This window comes from Rhinoderma darwinii, chromosome 6 (assembly GCF_050947455.1).
Source record: "Rhinoderma darwinii isolate aRhiDar2 chromosome 6, aRhiDar2.hap1, whole genome shotgun sequence".
NCBI classification, from domain to species: Eukaryota; Metazoa; Chordata; class Amphibia; order Anura; family Rhinodermatidae; genus Rhinoderma; species Rhinoderma darwinii.
Genome location: NC_134692.1, coordinates 93,693,653 through 93,714,015, shown reverse-complemented (window position 1 = coordinate 93,714,015; position 20,363 = coordinate 93,693,653). Strand labels below are relative to the sequence as shown.

Genomic DNA, 20,363 nt, shown 5'->3' with positions numbered 1-20,363 from the left:
CTTATTTTCAATTCTCCCCTAAAATAAAGTTAATAAAAGTTAATCAATATATTATAAGCATCTAAAAATTTTACAATTACAAAATACAACTCGTCCCGCAAAAAACAAGCCCATATACGGTTATGTCGACGGAATAAAAAATAAGTTACGACTCTTGGAATGCGACCGTGAAAAAACAAAAATAATCCTTGGTCATTAACATGCAAAATGGCCTGGTCATTAAGGGGTTAAGGACACAGCCTGTTTTGGCCTTGTGGACACAGCTGATTTTTTCAAATCTCACATGTGTTACTTTATGTTGTAATAACTTTGGAATGCTTTTACCTATCCAAGCGATTCTGTGATTGATTTCTCGTGACATATTGTACTTTGTGTTACTGAAAAAATTTGGTCGATGAATTCAGTATTTATTTGTGAAAAACACCAGAATTGAAAGAAAATTTGCAAAAAATAGCATTTTTCTAAATTTTAACGTATCTGCTTGAAAAATAGAAAGTAATACCACACAAAATAGTTACTATTTAACATTTCCCAAATGTCTACTCTATGTTTGCATCGTTTTTTGAACGTTCTTTTATTTTCGAGGACGTTACAAGGCTTAGAACTTTAGCAGCAATTTCTCACATTTTCAAGAAAATTTCAAAAGGCTATATTTTCAGAGACCAGTTCAGTTGTGAAGTGGCTTTAAGGGGCCTTATATATTAGAAAGTCCCCATGAATCACCCCATTTTAAAAACGGAACCCCTCAAAGTATTCAAAACAGCATTGAGAAAGTTTCTTAACACCTCAGTTGTTTCACAGGAATTAAAGCAATGTAGAGGTGAAACTTACGATTTTCATTTATTTTTTTTTGCCAAAATTCATTTGTAATAAAAAAAATTCTGTAACACAGAAGGATTTACCAGAGAAACACAACTCAATATTTATTGCCAAGATTCCGAAGTTTTTCTAAATATCCCACATGTGGCCCTAGTATGCTAATGGACTGAAACACCGGCCTCAGAAACAATGGAGCACCTAGTGGATTTTGCGGCCTCCTTTTTATTAAATATATTTTGGGCACCATGTCAGGTTTGAAGAGGTCTTGTGGTGCCAAAACAGTGGCAACCCCCCAAAAGTGACCCCATTTTGGAAACTACACCCCTCAAGACATTTGTCAATAGTAGACATTTTGACACAACAGGTTTTTTGCTAAACTTATTGGAATTAGTCTGTAAAAATGAAAATCTACTTTTTTCTCTGAAAAAACATTTATTTTTTATTTTTACAAGGAATAAAGGAGAAAAAGCACAACAATATTTATAAAGCAATTTCTCCCGATTACGGTAATACCCCATATGTGGTAATAAACTGCTGTATGGACCCATGACAGGGCTCAGAATGGAAGCAGCACCATTTGGATTTTGGATCGCAGATTTTGCTGGAATGGTTTTCAGTGTCATGTCGTGTTTGCAATGCCGTGGAGGGATCAAAACAGTGCAAACCCCCCAAAAGTGATCCCATTTTAGAAACTACACACCAAGGAATTTTTCTAGGGGTATAGTTAGCATTTTAATCCCACAGGTTTTTTGAACTCCCAGAATTTATTTGATTTAGGCCGTATAATTGAAAATATAATTTTTTTTATAATAAAATGTAGATTTACCTCAGTTTTTTTCATTTTTACAATAGATAAATTAGAAAAAGCACCACAACATTTGTAAAGCAATTTCTCCCGAGCGCAGCAATACCCCATATGTGGTAATAAACTGCTGTTTGTACACACAGCAGACTTTAGAAAGGAAGAAGCACCATTTGACTTTTGGAGCTCAAGTTTTGCTGGAATGGTTTGCGGCGCCATGTCACATTTGCAAAACCCGCAAAAGTGGCCCCATTTGGGACATTACACCCCTCACGGAATTTATCTAGCGGTATCATGAGCATTTTGACCCCGCTGTTTTTTTGCTGAATTTATTGCAATAAATATAGGCAGTGAAAATAAATTTTTCCACTAAAGTGTTGAATTTTTTAAATTTTCACAAGGAATAAAGGAGAAAAAGCACCCCAACATTTGTAATGCAATTTCTCCCGAGTACGGCAATACCCCATATGTGGTCATAAACTGCTGTTTGGACATACTGCAGGGCTCAGAATGGCAGGAGCTCTACTTGGCACTCAGATTTTGCTTGATTGAGTTCTCTACACCATGTCACATTTGCAGAGCCCCTGAGGTAACAGTACAGTAGAAACCCCTGATAAGTGACTCCATTTTGGAAACTATACCCATCAGGGCATTCATCTAGGGGTGTAGTGAGCATTTTGATCTCACAGGTATTTCATAGATGTTATCAGTATTAGGCAGTGAAAATGAAATTCCATTTTTTTCCAAAAATATATAGTTGTTTCTCCCATTTTTTTATTTTCACAAGGGGTAATAGGAGAAAAAAACACCACACAATTTGTTAGCCAATTTATCCCGAGTACAACAATACCCCATGTGTGGCCCTAAACAGCTGTTTGGGCACAATACAGAGCTAAAAATGGAAGAAGCGTAATTTGGCTTTTAGAGTGCAAATTTTGCTGGACTGGTGTACGGCACCATGTCACATTTGCAGAGCCCCCTTATGTACCAGAGTAGAGTGGAAAACCCTGAGAAGTGACCCCATTTTGTAAACTACACCCCTCAAGGCATTTATAATTTGCCTGGACATATGACAGGGCTTAGGAGTAAAAGAGCATTATGCGCATTTTTGGTCTACTTTGGTGATTTTTACACAATTGGCCCACAATAGCAGGGCTCTGGTATCAAATAGTAAAACAAATCCCCAAGGTGTGACCCCAATTTTGGAAACTACACTCATCAAGGCATTTTTTAAGAGGTATAGTGAGCATTTTTACCCCACAGGTTTTTTTTAAAATGAGAAATGAACGCTCAGTGGATGGTTTAATGTGAAAATTGCAATTTTCCACTGATATGCCATTTTAGTGCACAATATGTTGTGCCCAGTTCGTGCCACTGAATACAAATACCTCATAAACTGTTAAGCGGGTTTTCCTGGGTATGGCGATGCCATATATGTGGACGTAAACTGCTGTTTGGGCACACTGTAGGGTTCAGAAGAGAGGGAGCGCCATTTGGCTTTTGGAGTGCAGATTTTGCTTGGTAGTTTTTCTGTTTGGGATATTGCTGGTATTTCAGTTTATAATGTGGAGGCATATGTAAGCTGGACAGAGAACATCAGGGCATGATAGGGTGGTATAATAATGCAGTAAATAAATAATAATCCGCAGATGTGCGGCCGGTGTCGCACTGATAAATGGTGCCCAATCTTAGCCGCTTCTGAAACGCTCTGCACATTTTGCGTCGCCATATTGTGAGAGACAGAACTTTTTTATTTTTTCTCCACCACAGCTGTGTGAGGGCTTATTTGTTGCTGGACAATCTGTAGATTTCATCGGTACCTTTTTGGGGTACATGCAATTTTTGTATCACTTTTCATTTCATTTTTTGGGAAGCAATGGGTCGATGCGTTTATGGCGATACCAAATGTATATAGGTTTTTTTATGTTTTACAGCGTTTGCACAATAAAAACACTTTTGTTTCAAATAATTTATTTTTTGTATCACCATATTCTGAAAGCTGTGGGAGGGCTTGTTTTTTTGCGAGACAGGCTGTAGTTTTTAATGGTATAATTTTGGGGAACATGCAACATTTTGATCACTTTTTTTATTCTGTTTTGGGAGGGGTAGTGACCACAAAACAGCAATTCCGGAAAAATAGCATGGTATTTTTATAGTTCGGGTTGTTACGGAAGTGGTGATACCACATATGTGTGCTTTTTTATGTTTTCCATTTCTTCCTATAATAAAAGACTTATGGGAAAAAAGGCAGTTATTGTTTTTTTAAGTTGAAACTTTTATTTTACTTTTTTGCAACATTTTTATTAACTTTTTTTTTCTTTTTTTTGTTGTTTCACAATGGGACTTGAAGGCATAAAGCCTTTACTATTCTAATACACTGCACTACCTATATAGTGCAGTGTATTAGAGCTGTCAGCTATTGACAGCAAGACTAATAAGCTTCACCTCCTGGCGTGGCCTAACAGGCTTCCGTACTAGGAGGCCATTGTTGCCTCAGTTTGCCATAGCAACCATCGTGCCGACCGTTGCCATTAGCAACCATCGGGTACTATCTAACCATCTGGATGCAGCGATCGCTTTTGATCGCTGCATCTAATGGGATAATTGGCCGGATCGGCGTCTAGCTCCGGTCCTGGCCGTTACAGCTTGGTTTCTGCTGTAATATACAACCGACACCCGGCGGTGATGGCGCTGGCTCAGCTTTATGAGCCAGCTCCATCACATACTCGTTCTTAAGGAGCTGTGATTGGTCAGTCTGCTGTGACTGACCAATCACAGCGATTGCTGGCAGGGGACCGCTGTGATTGGTCCCCTGCCTTCTTACTGTGCCGATCAACTGTCATAAACAGTTGATGGCACAGTTCTGCCACCCTGTCCTTTGACAGGGTGACAGTTTACATCTATGACTCACCAGTTCATCCTGGTGCGGTAAAGCATTGCAACACATGACGTACAACTACGTCCTGGTGCATCAAGGGGTTAAACTAAATCCCGCTAGATATAGCACCTAGAAAATGTGTAGCTTCTGAGCACATTTTATTTTGCTCTTGGTGTTACTCTCTGCAGCAGGATTTATTCCTTGATCTGAGCTGATTACCTGTAACAGCTCCTACCCACAAAAATATACACAGATATCATATGTTTATCTGACAAGTGTCTCAAACCAATTTGTTTCTCTTACCTATTCTGAGATTCAAATGAACACCCTTATACATATACCTAATATCTTAGGAAGCTAAAAACAACTTGTTTTACCTGGGAAGGCCTCTCAAGGTCTCTTCTCTTTGTGGGAGGCGGGTATGATAAGGTTGGCACCGGTCTGCCAGGACAGTTCTGTAGGCAAATCAAACAGCTCTAACAGAATTTAGCAGCAACAGCTGTAAAATCTGGAATCATACCAATTAGATCTTACCATATCGATCCTAACAGTCTTGGAGGCATATGTGAGGCCACACACCATCAATGCAAGTGCCATCAAGAGTGCCCTGGCTGCTACAGTTTTACCTTCCTTATCCGTCCACATTCTGTTAGAATCTGGTTTTCACGCCTTCTGCTCCCAGTTGGACACTTCCTGTGAAGAACAATCCTTTCATTGCACATGAAATGTTCTTCATCAGGGTTTCCAGTTGAGTAAAAACATTCACATTGATGTCTTTATATTAAACATTCACATTGTATGTATCACTTTTAGTTACTTCCCAAACCGATTATTCTCCTTTTTATAAATATATATATATATATAGCACAGAATTTTCTGCGCTAAAATTTTCCTTTCAAAACAAAGATATTTTCAAATGAGAATCTACTTGCATTGAGAAGTTATCATTTACACAATCATAATACTGACATATGCCTCCAATAATCCAATGTTAAGGCACGCTGATCCAGAACTTTACATAAAACGTAACCTCAGTATTTAATATTCCCACAACACTTCTTGAATATCGGTATCAACCAAACTAACTTTGGGACAGCATCTAGAGAACTGCTGATATCGTAATCATTGTACAAACACCAGTTCAATACTTGGGAGAAAACTATTCCCCTGTCACTACACACAAATTCACTGAAATTTTCTTGGCCTTGTCCTTTGCAGTGGGGAAAATACTGGCCAGGCTTCAGTCCACCCTGAGAACAGGTCTACACATACGAGCACATTTTCATACACACCTACCACGGGTTGTTGTATGTTCTGCAGTCGCTGGAGCGGGTAATCTGGTCGGGGTTCACTTTTCATAGGTACGTTTACTGTTTTACCTATGTCATGCCATGCGCATATCATGCAGGCTACTACAAACCTAGTGGTGGCAATATTGAATCCTGGGACAAGCCAATTTTCCGTTACCTGGCTGTAGATACTCTCTCTGCCAGGTCTGTCAGCTCTTGTTGTTTCAATTGGCTTACCAGATTATCCAACAAAGTTTCTACAACCAATGGGCCCATAATTGTGGGCGATGACAAAAGCGTACCTAGAGTCAGTGTAAATGTTGTTCGTCTTCCCCTTTCCCTGGCTTCAAGCCTGAACAAGCACCTCCAGCTCCGCTCCTTGAGATGAACAAGAAGGTGCGAGTGGTTTCTGGATGATTTACCTCGTGCCTCGTATCCTGTTTTGTACATACTATATATGATGAAGTATCTCTACATTACAAATTTACATTGGAAACCCATGTTGCATATAGATAAACTATTTCAAAAGGGTGGAGTCTTTATTCTCAAAAATAAAAACAAATGTTATACACTTCTCCACACTCATCTGATAACCTAGAACACTTGAGACTCCCACCCCCATCAGGTCCTATAGATACCTGATTAACACCACAGATTAATACCACAACAAAAAAATATTTTACTAAAATCTGGCATTAAAAAAACAAACAATGTTCAGACAAATTTTCACCTCCTTCGCAACTAAATCTGTAAAGACTCATCTGTGAGTGACGTCACTTCGGCCAAATGTTCAGATTTGGTGGAGGGGAGTGATCTCTTACACAATATGTGGTGACTACAGCACAAAATATTCAGTGCGATATCTGCCGTTCTGAAAGAATCTAAAACCATCTACACAGAAATACTCAAAAATCTGGGTTACTCTCATAAACATTTTGTTGACCTCCTAGCTCTAAGTTTATTGATACAAACAAATGTAAAACAAATTTGTGTGTTGTCTCACTGAGACGTATCACTACTCCTCCCCCTATTTTGACTGCAGAACTAATGTAGCAGAGTTCAAAACTGCATATCTCAATATAGTGAGGTTGGGCACTCTATCTGGGGACACGAGTTTGGCCCCCTGTAATACACAATAGCCTGGAGCAAAAATGACTTTCTCCTGACATAACTACATTTTATCTTGTAGATTTAAAACGTCATACTTTTTAAAAAAAAATAACATTTAGGCAGTACTTTAGCACTGGCCTGCATGTGTAAAAAAAAAAAAATAACAATTGCATTTCTTTATCCAATAAAACAGAAAATAGTATATCTGCTAATATGAATTACTGCAAACCAATAAACTATATGTGGGAGTAGGGAACAATAGAGGAACATACATTTTCAAGACCGTGTATCTCATAATATCTATATTTTAATTCAGTTGCATTAACTTCAAAACATTAAATATTAAATCATATCATAACACATCAATATGCAGCGTAGCACCAAACATTCCAGCAGTCCATATTTTGTATCTTTTATCTTTTATTCAGACAAATTCAGCCTGCTGTAATATTTTACTCACTCTGTTCTTACCGACAACAGCGCATGTGCAGAGATAAGACACATTCCTATACACAGAAGGGAGGAACTGATTACATTAATAACTCAAATTATTTAACCCCATACACAAGACACTAAAAATTTTACACAGGCTGCTCCGTATTCTTCACTCTTCCTGTCAAAATCTACATTAGTCACATCTCCCTCACACCAACTTACTTGGTACCACCTGTAATCACTTACTTTGTCATTTTAAACTAAAACCATTCCATTTATAACATGCAGACAACCATCTTTTTAAACATTTTGTTTCCACAGTTTGACAGTTTGCTATTCACATCTGGGTCTGGGGGTTTGCTTATGTATGTTGGTGATGATTTATTTCGGGGCCCTGGGTGTGAGCCAATACCAATGTCCTTCACTGTAATTTGTGTAGGTCATTGAACACAGGTTGTTATTTTACAACTTTATTCAATCCAGCGGTCTGATGTTATACTACTACAGATCAAAATCTATGCCGGATTATCAAATGCGTGCTAGAAATCAGTCAGTACTGATTCCTACCTTATGTCAGTCTGACAATGCATACAACTGGTGGTATTTAAGGACCTTTACACATAATATTGCAAGCTGGCAGTGTGCCAGAAGCATATCAATGGTTCTTCAATACAACATTCAAAGTTTTCCCTATTTCACTGTGTCAGGGTACATACACATTTATCACACTTATCATATGCAGTTTTATATATATTCACATGACTTCTACAATCCTGACAAAGTTATGATTAACTTCTAAAATCCTGATTATTACTCTGTAGTTGTTATAGCGTCTTTCTTCCCCTGTTTGCCACAATAATCTTTGGCTGTATGCCAATGGGCGGCCCTCTGAGATACTGGAGGTACTACAGGTACTATCTACAGGATCACCGACAAATATCCAACTCCTCTGTCCCAGACTCTCTGCTATAAACGCAGTCATGTCTATTTGGACAGTTGTGTCACCGACGAACACTTTTAGTACCACTGAGTCAGTAGTCTGTGACTCTCGCCAAGTCGGGAGTCCCCGACTCTCAGCTCTTTCAGAACAAACAGGCAACATGATAACCTTCCTTTGATCCTTAACAATTTCTACACAACGGCCAAATAATAAATAAAATTTTCAACAGACCTATAACCATACACAAATCCAAACCGCACAGTTTATTGCAGGTTCACTACACAACCCAACATTCAGCATTCTCATCTTACACAGAGAGTTCCTCTTTTCTGCTTTTTTTCCTCACTATGTCATCACGTTCCAAAGGGGGGGGGGGCACGCACTCACTCCTCACAGCTTCTGTTCCATACAATCTTAACAGTTTAAATTTTCACTGCCGGCAAAAATTCTCTCATACAATGGAACTCCTCAAGATTCACACATCTGCAACAACAACTCAAGATAAAGTACGTATCTGCAATCATGCATCACACAAAAAGCTTTCAACATACCTCAAACTTCTGGATAAATTACTGCGTTCAGGAGATGTGACGTCATGAGAGCTAATTTCAGCCTCGCCAATGAATGAGTGAAAAAGGTTTGTAAGAATAAGCTTCTTACGTACCAGCCAGTTTTAATTCACTGATGAAATGCCACCCGGCCTCCAAGTGACAGCTTAGCAGACGAGCAATCTCCCGTGTTTCGTCGCCAAAAACTTTTGTCGCAATCATGGGCCAAAATACATTAGACTGGAATCTGTATTGGGTATGTCACCTGATACCTATGAGAGAAAAGAGGACACAAGAGACCATGTTTTGTTTGCTCAAAATCCATCTCTGGCGTTTATTCATCAAAACATTACAATAATATCTTTTGAAGTAGGAGCAGCTTGAGTCCAGCCAATCGTTTACAATGTTTAAAATATGACGTTTATTTAGCCAATAGCATATAATGACAATATGTTTTGCCCTGAACCAATCATAAGCTTACAAGACGTCTTGAGTGCAAAACTATGAGTTCCCAGAATATACCACTCATAGATGCTAGGAGTCAGACTACCCCCTCCCTTATAGTATCCCCAAGGCGAAGAGTGAAGAAAGACGATATACTGCAATACATTAGTATTGCAGTATATTGTGCAAGTGATCCAACGATCACTGGTTGAAGTTCCCTAGGGGGACTAATAAAAAAAAGTTAAAATTAGTAAGATAAAGTTTTTTTTTAATGTGAAAAAATATATATATTAAAAGTTAAAAAAAATCTCCTTTATCCATTTTTCCCCTAGAGCATTGTAAAAAAATAAATAAACATAATTTGTATTGCCACATCTGTAAAAGTCTGAACTATTACAATATATCATTATTTAACCCGCACAGTGTATGCCCTAAAAAAAAATTGAAAATGTGTATACCAGAATTGCTACTTTTTTGTTACCTCATCTCCCACAAAAAATGGAATACAAAGTGATCAAAACCTTGTATGTACTATAACATGGTAGCATTAAAAACGACAGCTTGTGCCCCAATATGGCTGCATTAAAAACTACTGCAGCTTATTTCGCAAAAAATAAGCCCTCATACCACTTAATCAACGGAAAAATAAAAAAGTTATGGCTCTCAGAATTTGGCAACACAAAATCAATTTTATTTTTTACACTTAGTTTTTTCCTTGTAAAAGTAGTAAATGCCGTCATCATCTACCTTCAAATTCCATCTGTGCCTAAGCCTCTGCTACTGTCTGGACTCCTACAGGTACTCTTGTGCTAGGACCTTGCATGGACTTTATAGACTGTTGTTTGGCCAGCTGCTACTCCGCTACGGCGGTGCGGCCTAGTGGGTCCACATACCCACGGATCGTAAAAGTACGCTCAGGCCATGAACCCCGCTGGTGAACCCAAGACCATGACGACGTCACAAATCATGCAGGCAGACATGTGAGACCCCCGGTCACGACAGGACCAACTACTCCAGGAGTTGAACGCCATTGCACATTGGCTGGATGTGCAAGCTGCAGCCTTCACAAGACCTGCTACTGTCGCTCCTGCTGTTCCTCCTGCTACACCTTCTGTCAATACCAGTGCCTATCCCGGATTCTCCCTGCCACTACCTCCTCGCTACGACGGAGGCGCGAGGACCTGCAGGTGATTTCTAAACCAATGCCAGATCCACGTCAGGCTGCATACAAAGGCCTTTCCTTTTGATGACGCAAGGATCACCTTCATAATCTCTCTCCTTACTGGCAAGGCCCTGGCATGGGTGAACATGGGAACATCAGGGACCAGAGACCCGTGACTTAAAGGGAATGTGTCGCTAGAAATTTTTTTTATTTTTTTTTTAGTTAAACAATTATTATTTAAGTGATTATACATTGTTTTAATTTTTTTTATTTTTTCTCAAGTCAGGAAATATTTTAAATTAGATTCTAATTTATAACATTTCCATGTGCTGGTCCCTAGAGGGAGCAATTCCCAAAATTGCAGCATTGGCAATGTGGTAAAGCAACCTCATTGCTTTATGCTGCAAATTTGGGGTAGACACACTCGCTCTAGTGTCCTCACACAATCCCCCCTCCCTTATTCTGACTAGTGCCAGGAGGAGGAGGGGGTTGAATCTTCAAACCTCCTACACTGTGTGCCGCCATTTTCTGAGCGAATACAAAGTGTAGGAGGATTAGATACAGTGCTAATCAGACAGTATAACACTAACATACACAAACGTAAAACACACTTTACATACACAAACATAACTTACCTGCTTCTGCCGCCGCTGCCTCTTCCGCTCCCATACCTTGCGTCTTCGCTTTCTTGATCATATGGCCGGAAGCCACGGCCGGAGGTCGTCATCTGACTGTCCGGCAGCAGCTTCCGGTCCACATGAAAATGGCGCCGGATTTCGCTCTGCTAACGAGCTTAGTTTTGGTCTGTGTGGGAGCGGCGCATGTGCCGTTCCCAAACAGACGGCGTACGCTGCAGTGAATGGAACGGCTCCCGTTCGCATTCTCTATGGGGATGTATGTGCCGTATTCCATCTCTGACGTTAATTGACACATACAGAGATGAAAAAAAAATGGCAGCCCCCATAGAGAAGTAAAAGTAAGAAAAAAGTAAAAAGTACAACACAAGAACACAAATAAGTAAAATTTATTTTAATATCATACTAAAAGCAATATTATATAAAAAATAATAATTTTCGTGACACCTTCCCTTTAAATTATTTCTTACAGACTTTCCATACAGTATTTGAGGAACCTGGGAAAGTCTTTTCTGCAGCTGCATCTCTGTTGACCCTTCGCCAGGGAGACATCTCCGTGAGCGAGTACTCCATTCAGTTCTGTACCCTGGCTCCAGAACTGGCCTGGAACAATGAGGCATTTGTGGCTACATTCTAGCAGGGACTGTCTTCGGAGATTAAAGACAAGCTTGCCACTCGAGATCTGCCACCTACCCTAGATGATCTCATTCTTCTGGCCACCCGGATTGACAGGAGGATCTGGGAACGGTCCCAAGAGGTTTACCGGGACACAGGATTCCCTAGCCTGGCTCGTACTTTCCAGCAACCCCTGCTGCCCTCATCAGTTGTTCTACCAGAGGAGCTTATGCATGTTGACCGGCTCAAATTGTCAATCCAGGGGAGACAACGCAGACTCAATTTGGGAATCTCTGCATTGCGTCCTCGGGGGCCATTTTATGCATTTGTGTCCCCAGAAGCCAAAAAACTCCAGCACCTAGGATTGGTTGGAGAGACAACCCTAGGTGGAACAGCACTAAATAAAAAACTCTCTGCCAAACTGTATATTCCCGTGACCATAGTGTCCAATGAGAAGACGCATCGGGTCTCTGCCTAACTGGACTCGGGGTCCCCCTGGAGACATCTCTGGCTGTTGCCTTAGTGAATGGACTTCCTCTGCCTGATCCGATTGTGTCTGAGACAAAGCCACTGTAGCTCCAAGTTAGAGCTCTTCATACTGAATTGATTACATTTCTTGTCTCGCCTAAAGTTGTCAATCCGATTTTGCTGGGTCTGCCGTGACTCCGGTTACATTCTCCAGTCCTGGACTGATATTCCAGAGAAGTTCTTCAATGGTGCTCCAAATGTCTCCACCACTGCCTGTTACAGACCTTTGCTGTCCAGCCTTCTCTGCCTCAGTCAATAGCAGGATTACCTCCTCATTTTGCTGAGTTTGCGGATGTCTTCAGCAAGAAGGAGGCTGAGATGCTTCCCCCACACCGGTCTTACGACTATCCAATTGAACTTGTCCCAGATGCTTCACCTCCCCGTGGACAGGTATACCCTCTCTCCTTGCCAGAGACCTTGTCCATGTCAGCCTATGTCAAGGAGAATCTGGAGAGGGGCTTCATACGAAGCTGGGTTCTTCTTCGTTAAAAAAAAAGACGGATCTCTTCGACCCTGCATTTACTACCGTGGTCTCAACCAGATCACAGTCAAGAACAAATATCTATTGCCACTGATCCCCGAATTATTTGACCGTATACGAGGAGCCAAGATTTTCTCTAAACTCGACTTGCATGGGGCTTACAACTTGATCCGAATCCGTCGAGGTGAAGAGTGGGAGACGGCATTCAACACTCGAGACGGCCACTACGAATACCTGGTGATGCCTTTCGGTCTGTGTAACACTCCCGCGGGTTTCCGTGAATTAGTAAATTATATCATCCGAGATCTCCTCTATGTCTGTGTGGTGGTCTATCTAGATGATATTCTGATCTTCTCCTCAGATCCGACGTCGCATCAGAGGCATTTCCGTCAAGTCCTGTTGCGATTAAGGGAGAATCGCTTTTATGCCAAGCTCGAGAAACGCCTTTTTGAAAGAAATTATTTGCCCTTACTGGGCTACATCATCTTTGACCAAGGCCTCAAGATGGATCCTGAGAAAGTAATGTCCGTCTTGGAATTAACACACTCTCAGGGTCTGCGTACCATATAGTGTTTTTTGGGATTCGCTAACTTCTACCTGCTGTTTATCCCAAATTTCTCGTCACTGATGGCTCCCATCTCTACCCTTACCAAGAAAGGTGTGAACGAAAAGGTGTGGACTCCGGAGGCAGAGTCAGCATTTAATAGCCTCAAGAGTGCCTTCACTTCAGCCTCGATCCTCCATCATCTGGATATATCTCAACAGTTCTCATTGGAGGTGGACGCTCACTCTGTTAGTGCAGATGCACTTCTGTTCCAGAGAGGACTCAAAGGAATGGCAGTAGTGTGTGGCTATTACTCTAGGATGTTTTCTGCTGCATAACGCAATTACTCTATTGGGGATCGGGAATTACTGGCCATCAAGCTGGCACTGGAGGAGTGGAGACATCTGCTAGAGGGCGCAGTTCATCCCATGCTGATATACACGACCACAAAAATCTGACCTATCTCCAGTCGGCTCAATGGCTAAACCCCCGTCAGGCCAGGTAGCCGCTGTTCTTCACCCGTTTTCACTTTGTGCCCCGTCCGCTACCGACCCGCTGACAAGAATGTGAAACAGACGACACTGTGGATCAATGTATCATAGAACCGTCCTGCTGAGATATCCCTCCAGGGAGGACTTTTGTGCGTTTTGGCAGACATGAGGAGAATCCTTCTCTGGGGACACAGCTCCAAACTGGCTTGGCACACTGGTGTCCGCAAGACTTGAGACCTGATAGCTCGTCATTTCTGGTGGCCCACGCTGCCCAAAATTACTGTGGACTATGTCTCTTCCTGCACGGTCTGTGCTTCTAATAAAGTTGCCCCCTCTCTAACCTCTGCCTGTGCCTTACGCTCCCTGGCAGCATATTGCAATGGAATTTGTCACGGATCTTCCTTTCTCAGCAGGATGCAATACTGTTTGGGTGGTGTGGACTGGTTCTCTAAGATGGCACATTTTATTCCGCTGACCGGCCTACCCTCTACTCCTCGACTCACAAATCTCTTCATCCTACATATCTTCCGCCTTCATGGCTTGCCTCTTCATATCGTGTCTGATTGTGGGGTTCAGTTTACCTAAAAATTCTGGAGAGCCCTCTACAATCTCAATGTGAGATTGGACTTCTCCTCGGCCTTCCATCCTCAGTTTAATGGTCAAGTCGAAAGGATTAATCAAATCATGGAGAATTATCTTCGTAACTTCATATCCGTGCAGCATGATGACTGGTACAGCTTCTTCCATGGGCCGAATTCTTGTATAACAACCACACAAGTGGGTCCACTACTTCCACGCCATTCTACATTGTCCTCGATCAACATCCACAAATTCCTCATCCTGTTCCTGCTACATCTCAGGTACCCACAGCTGACTCTACATTTCGGGACTTTTTTACAAATTTGGCAGCAGACAAGGACCTCTATAATGCGGGCAGTCGATTGCATGAAGCGAAAAGCATATATACGAAGAAGAGAGCCACCTCAGTTCCCTCCGGGAACCAAAGTCCGGCTGTCCTCAAGGAACATATATTTTATGGTGCCCTTCATACAAATTTGCTCCTCGGACCCTTTGAGATCCTGCAAAAGATAAACCCTGTCTCCTATAAGCTTCGGTTGCCTCCTACCCTCAGAATCCCCAACTCCTTTAATGTGTCCCTCCTGAAACCTGTGGTTCTGAACCGCTACAGTAAGACTCCTAGTCCTGCAGTTGCTCCCAGCGGTTCTTCTGATGTGTTTGAGGTAAAGTAGATCCTGGACTGCAAGAGGGTAGGAGGAAAGACTTTCTATTCGGTGGACTGGAGAGGGTTTGGTCATGAGGAGAGGTCATGGGAACCGAAGAGAACCTTAATGCCCCTACCCTCGTTAAAAAGTTCCTCTCTCGCTCAGTACCCAAGAAGAAGGAGCGTAAGGGGTCTCATGTAACGGCCGCGGTCACGGACCACTGCCTTCCCTTACATGCTGACAGCCGCGACCGCAGACCTCTCTCCTCCTGCCAACATCTCCTTCCCCAGAGATGCCAGCACATCCGGCCTCTCTGCCCTGCAGTGACCACTAGGGTGTGCGTGAGCTCGTATCTGGCCTTAAAGGCCCAGCCTGCGCACATGTAAATAATTAATTAATTGTTCCCAGATAACCCTGGACTATAAAAAGGGCCTTGCCCTTTCACTCCTTGCCTGAGCGTTGTTGTGTATTTCCATGTTAGTCTTAGCAAATGGTCCCTTAGTCATATCCGGTTCCCAGTGTTCCTGTGCCCTCTGTATTCTGTATTTGTTTGTGTGCCTCTTCTAGTGTTGGAGTCATATTGTGCTATCTGTCCTGCCTGCTGTCATACAGCACTTCTGGTGTCATCTGCCACGTCTGATATCATCCGCCACGTGTGTTGTCATCTAACTTCAAGCTCCATCTGTGTCTAAGCCCCTGCTACTGTCTGGACTATTACAGGTACTTTTGTGCTAGGGGATTGCCTAGACTTTATAGACTGTTGTTTGGCCGGCTGCTAATCCGCTACAGTGGTGCAGTCTAGTGGGTCCACATACTCACGGATCGGTACAGGTGTCATGTCACTTTTGCAGAGCCCTTGAGGTACCAATACAGTAGAAACCCCAGAGAAGTGACCCATTATGGAAACTACACAGATCTAGAGGTATAAATAAGAAGTTATATTTATGTTTGGGGTTTTACTGGTATTTGAATTAAAAATGTGGGGGCATATGTAAGCTGTGCATGGAAAGTCAGAGTATAATAAAAGGGTACATAAATGAATAGTCTGTAAATGTGTGGTGCGCCATGCAGCAATCCTTTATGCACAGACCAGGTTTTTCGGAGCAGGTGTCGCACTGATTGGTAGTGTCCTTTCTTATCCACCTTTTGTTACACACTGCAGCTTTTTTGCAACCTTCCTTTCTTTGCAGTTTGAAGAACGGTGCTGGAAACGTTTTGCCCTGGTACAAGACGGGCTCCTCGCTTCCAGCATGTGCTAAGGCCCTCCCCTTCCTGGCTATGAAACAGAAGTACCTTGATAACCACCTCTTGAAAATTAAGGAATGTACCTGTCTGGCCTGCATATTGGAATAGCACGTCAGCATTTTACAATACCATCTGTACCATGTGCACGACCACCTTTTTGTACTACATCCTTGTTTTTCACATTGCACTATAGGGCTTCAGCACTTGATCTGAGAGATCAACCGCTCCCATGTATTTATTATAGCCCATGATGCAATCTGGCTTGGCGGTCAGTGAGGAGTTATTTCGTGCATGATCCACCATGCAATCCACGGGTTTGTACAGTTCTCTTAGCCCATGAAGTAGGGCCAGTATTGGGTTTATTTGTTCAGCCCTAGCCCTGCATTCTGTAAAGGTGTGCACAATTTTGTGCCTTGTGGCTAGGTGTATAATACATTTACGGCTTCCTCTTCTTGCTCTATAATTTGGCTTTTGATATATCATCTTTTAATGTCGATTTCTGTACTGTACCACATCACATGCTGTTTACATTGTGCTAGCATCTTACATGGATTATTCACGTTGTATTTCCACACTTTCCTTTTTAACGTGTGTAATACTGTTTTTATCTTGTGATAGCACAAATAATGTGCCTATGACAGTATAAAACAAACTTTATTTATAATGCACATAACAGCAAATTGGCCATCACAAGATAAAAACAGTATTACACATGTTAAAAAGGAAAGTGTGGAAATACAATGTGTTGTTTATTCTTTGGATATACTATTTGTCCTTACAATCTTTCATAGGTATTGAGATAGGCAGAATGTAAGTCTCTCTTTAAAATGAACAAGGGACTCGTCAATTGAAATGTTCTTTTCGGGGGTGTACGCTTGTTGAAATTTGGTGCAGAAATGATCAATGACTGGCCTGATTTTGAATAGACTGTCATATGTGGGGTCATCATGGGTTGGGCACTGTTCATTATTATTATAATGCAAAATGTAAGATTTGCTTTAAAGTGTGACTGGGTCATTGCCATGCGGTAAATTGGGGTGTTGTACAAAATATCTGTACTCCATTATTGTCTGATCTGTGACTTCTTTACTAGCCTCATATGCAGCACAAGACCCCAAAATATTTTAGCAATTCCGGTTCATCTACAGGAGTCCACTTGAAGGGGCCAAGCATATGGTAATTTGGGGTTCTGGGTAGTAAACTGCTGGGCGTATAAATTGGTCTGGGCCACCATTAAATTCACATTAAAAAAAAAATTCTGCGAGGCCTTCAGTCTCAAAATTAATTCCTGTGCTGCCCCTGAAATCAGGAATCTGAGGCTCAGAATTTTCAGGGGTGGGTTTCACATGAGCTCATTCATCTAGGTGGTTGCCTCAGCTGATGTCCTGGGGCGCCTCTGTGGTGGTTTCTCATCACTGAATGAGGATGATGATGAGGAGGAGGGACTGGGATAAGGAAATTTAGAGATCACTAGTACTGCTACTGAAAAAAAAAAAATATAGCAGTAGCGCAGTTGTTGATGATGATGATCACAAGGCAGGATTCAGGATGCAGAAGACGACGATCACCAGCAACACAGGCCACAATAACGGACAGTATGGGAGACAGTAGGTATGCACCAGCTATTCGGAAACGGAATGAGGCAGGCATAGCTGGTGCAGGGTGTTTGAAATACCTGCCATGGCTGCCATTCATTGTTCTATACAGACTGACCAATCGTAGTGATTGCAGAGGAGGCACCACTGCCACAGCCCCATTAATTCAAGTCAGAGATTGGTGCTACGCCAATCTCCTCCATTTCACTGTGGCACAGTGATTGGTTGTAGCTTTAACCCCTTCCCGTCGCAGCCATTATTCAGATTTTCATTTTAGTTTTTTTCTCCCCACTTTCCAAAAGCCATAACTTTTTTATTTTTCCGTCGATTAAGTGGTATGAGGGCTTATTTTTTGCGGGATAAGCTGTCATTTTTCATTTTACCATTTTGGGGCACATGCGACATTTTGATCACTTTTTATTTCATTTTTTGTGGGAGATGAGGTAACCAAAAAAGAGCGATTCTGGCATTTACATTTTTTAATTTTACGGCGTACACCGTGCGGGTTAAATTCTGATATATTATAATAGTTCAGACTTTTACGGATGCGGCGATACCAATTATGTTTATTTATTTATTTTTTACATTTCTCTGGGGGAAAATTGGAAAAGGTTTTTTTTTTGAACTTTTAGTATTTTATTGTTTTTTACATTAAAAAAACAACTTTATTTTACTAATTTTTACTTTTTTTTATTAACCCCCTAGGGGACTTTAACCAGCGATCGTTAGATCGCTTGCACTATATACTGCAATACTAATGTATTGCAGTATATCGTGATTGTGACAGGCTTCTATTAAGCCCTGCTGGAGGCAGCGCTTAATAGGAGCACAAAGACGGCGGAACTGGGGGCCTTCATTAGGCCCCCAGGCAGCCATAGCAACCATCGCCCCCCCCAGCGATTGCATAACAATTTAAATGCTGCGGTCACTATTGACCGTGGCATTTAACGAGTTAAATTAGCGGGATCCCGCTCGTTACTCTGAAGTGTTGGCTGTAACATACAGCCGACACCCGCATCGTATGGAGCGGGTTCACTCCGTGAGCCCGTTCCATACTTACCCTACCCGACTTTGGCAGATGGATACGTCAAATGTCGGGAAGGGGTTAAAAAGCCATGATTGGCTGGTCAGATTTGACCGGCCAATCAGAGCAATCGCCGATGTGGGGGGTGAAAACCCCCTGGGCAATGAGTAAAGATGAACATCTTTTCTCGGCCATCGCGTGACCGCTTAATTCTGCAACGTAACTTTACGTTAGGCCCTTAATAATAGCAATGTAACTGTACATGACATGTCATTAATGTAATAAATAATAGACAGAGGTGTACAAAGTTCATATATACCACATATGTAAACATCAACAATAGCTTTTCCTCCCAAAAGTGCTGAAACAGAGGCCTTGTAATATTTGGCCATTATCCACAAATTTGTTAAAAATGATATACTGCACATGGCAAACAGCTATTATGCTTGTAAGACTCACATTTTTTTGAGAGTTCAACATACTGCGTATAAAAATACAACTTGAAAATTTTCTACTAAACAACCACCTTCACACAACTTTGCATCAAACAGTGATTAAAAGCAAAACTTACATAAAAATTCAAATTTTGGACTAAAATTCGTACTCAAGCAGACCCGTTATGCATACCAAATGTACTCTTGCATAAATCTGTAAGATGTGAGCAATTGATACATACCACACATGTCTACATTCACAGTAGCATGTGTTAAAGAAACTCCAAAACCACAATGCACCATCCAATTTTTGCATGAAAATAATATTCTGGATAATATAGGTATATCATTTTTTATACCCCTTTACAAACTCTAAGGCTGTGTTTACACGACAAGGTCAAAAAACTGAATGTGATGCATTAAAGGTTTCCCATAATCAATATATATCAGCAGTAGTGCACATTCTAGTCACCACTCCATTCATTTCTATGGGCCTGCTGAGCATTATCTGTGGCAGCCCTGTATAAATGAATGGAGCAGGTGGCTGAGCATGCGCACTACCACTCCATTCATGTGGGGCTTCCAGGAATTGCAGGGTAAGCACTTTCTCGTGATTGGTGTAGTTCCCAGCAGTCACGCCCCCACTGATCAGATATTTATCACCTACCCTGCGTGTAGGTGATAGATATTCACTATGGGGAAAACCTCTTAATATTGCTTTTATTAGTGGAACGAGATGGAAATTATAATTTATGATGATCATCAGGATGAAAATGTATTTTATGACTAAGGGAACTTTTTTCCATCAATCAGAAATGTATTAGCGATTCCTCTCTCGTGATAATCGTTATTGCTATGACTATAATTCTGACTGACCGTACTGTGTAACGGGTATCGCATTGTGTGGTGCAAGGGGTTAGTGCGACTTATTTGATGCCGCGATCCGGATGCTTGTAAACGTCCAGGTTCTGGAGATTATAAACAACCTAATTAGGTGCAGAGGCATGATTATATTATATACTGCTCATCTTCTCACTACTTTTCTGGAAAAAAAAGAGACCCCCCCAAATGTGACAATCAGAGTGAAGGTATGTTCTATGATTGATAAGAGGGGTAATAAC

General features: G+C 41.5%; 1 protein-coding gene and 1 long non-coding RNA gene across 3 annotated transcripts in view; one reads left to right on the top strand and one right to left on the bottom strand.

The window, feature by feature from the left end:
• The window catches only part of LOC142655636 (uncharacterized), a 676,170-nt gene that overhangs the window by 248,941 nt on the left and 406,866 nt on the right, over nucleotides 1-20,363 (bottom strand). The window contains exon 3 of the long non-coding RNA XR_012849527.1: nucleotides 8,938-9,093. This is a non-coding gene — a long non-coding RNA (uncharacterized LOC142655636). The remainder of the gene's footprint in view (nucleotides 1-8,937; nucleotides 9,094-20,363) is intronic.
• Nucleotides 1-20,363, top strand: part of RHBDF1 (rhomboid 5 homolog 1) — a 575,397-nt gene that overhangs the window by 271,514 nt on the left and 283,520 nt on the right. The gene's annotated exons all lie outside the window — the stretch shown is intronic.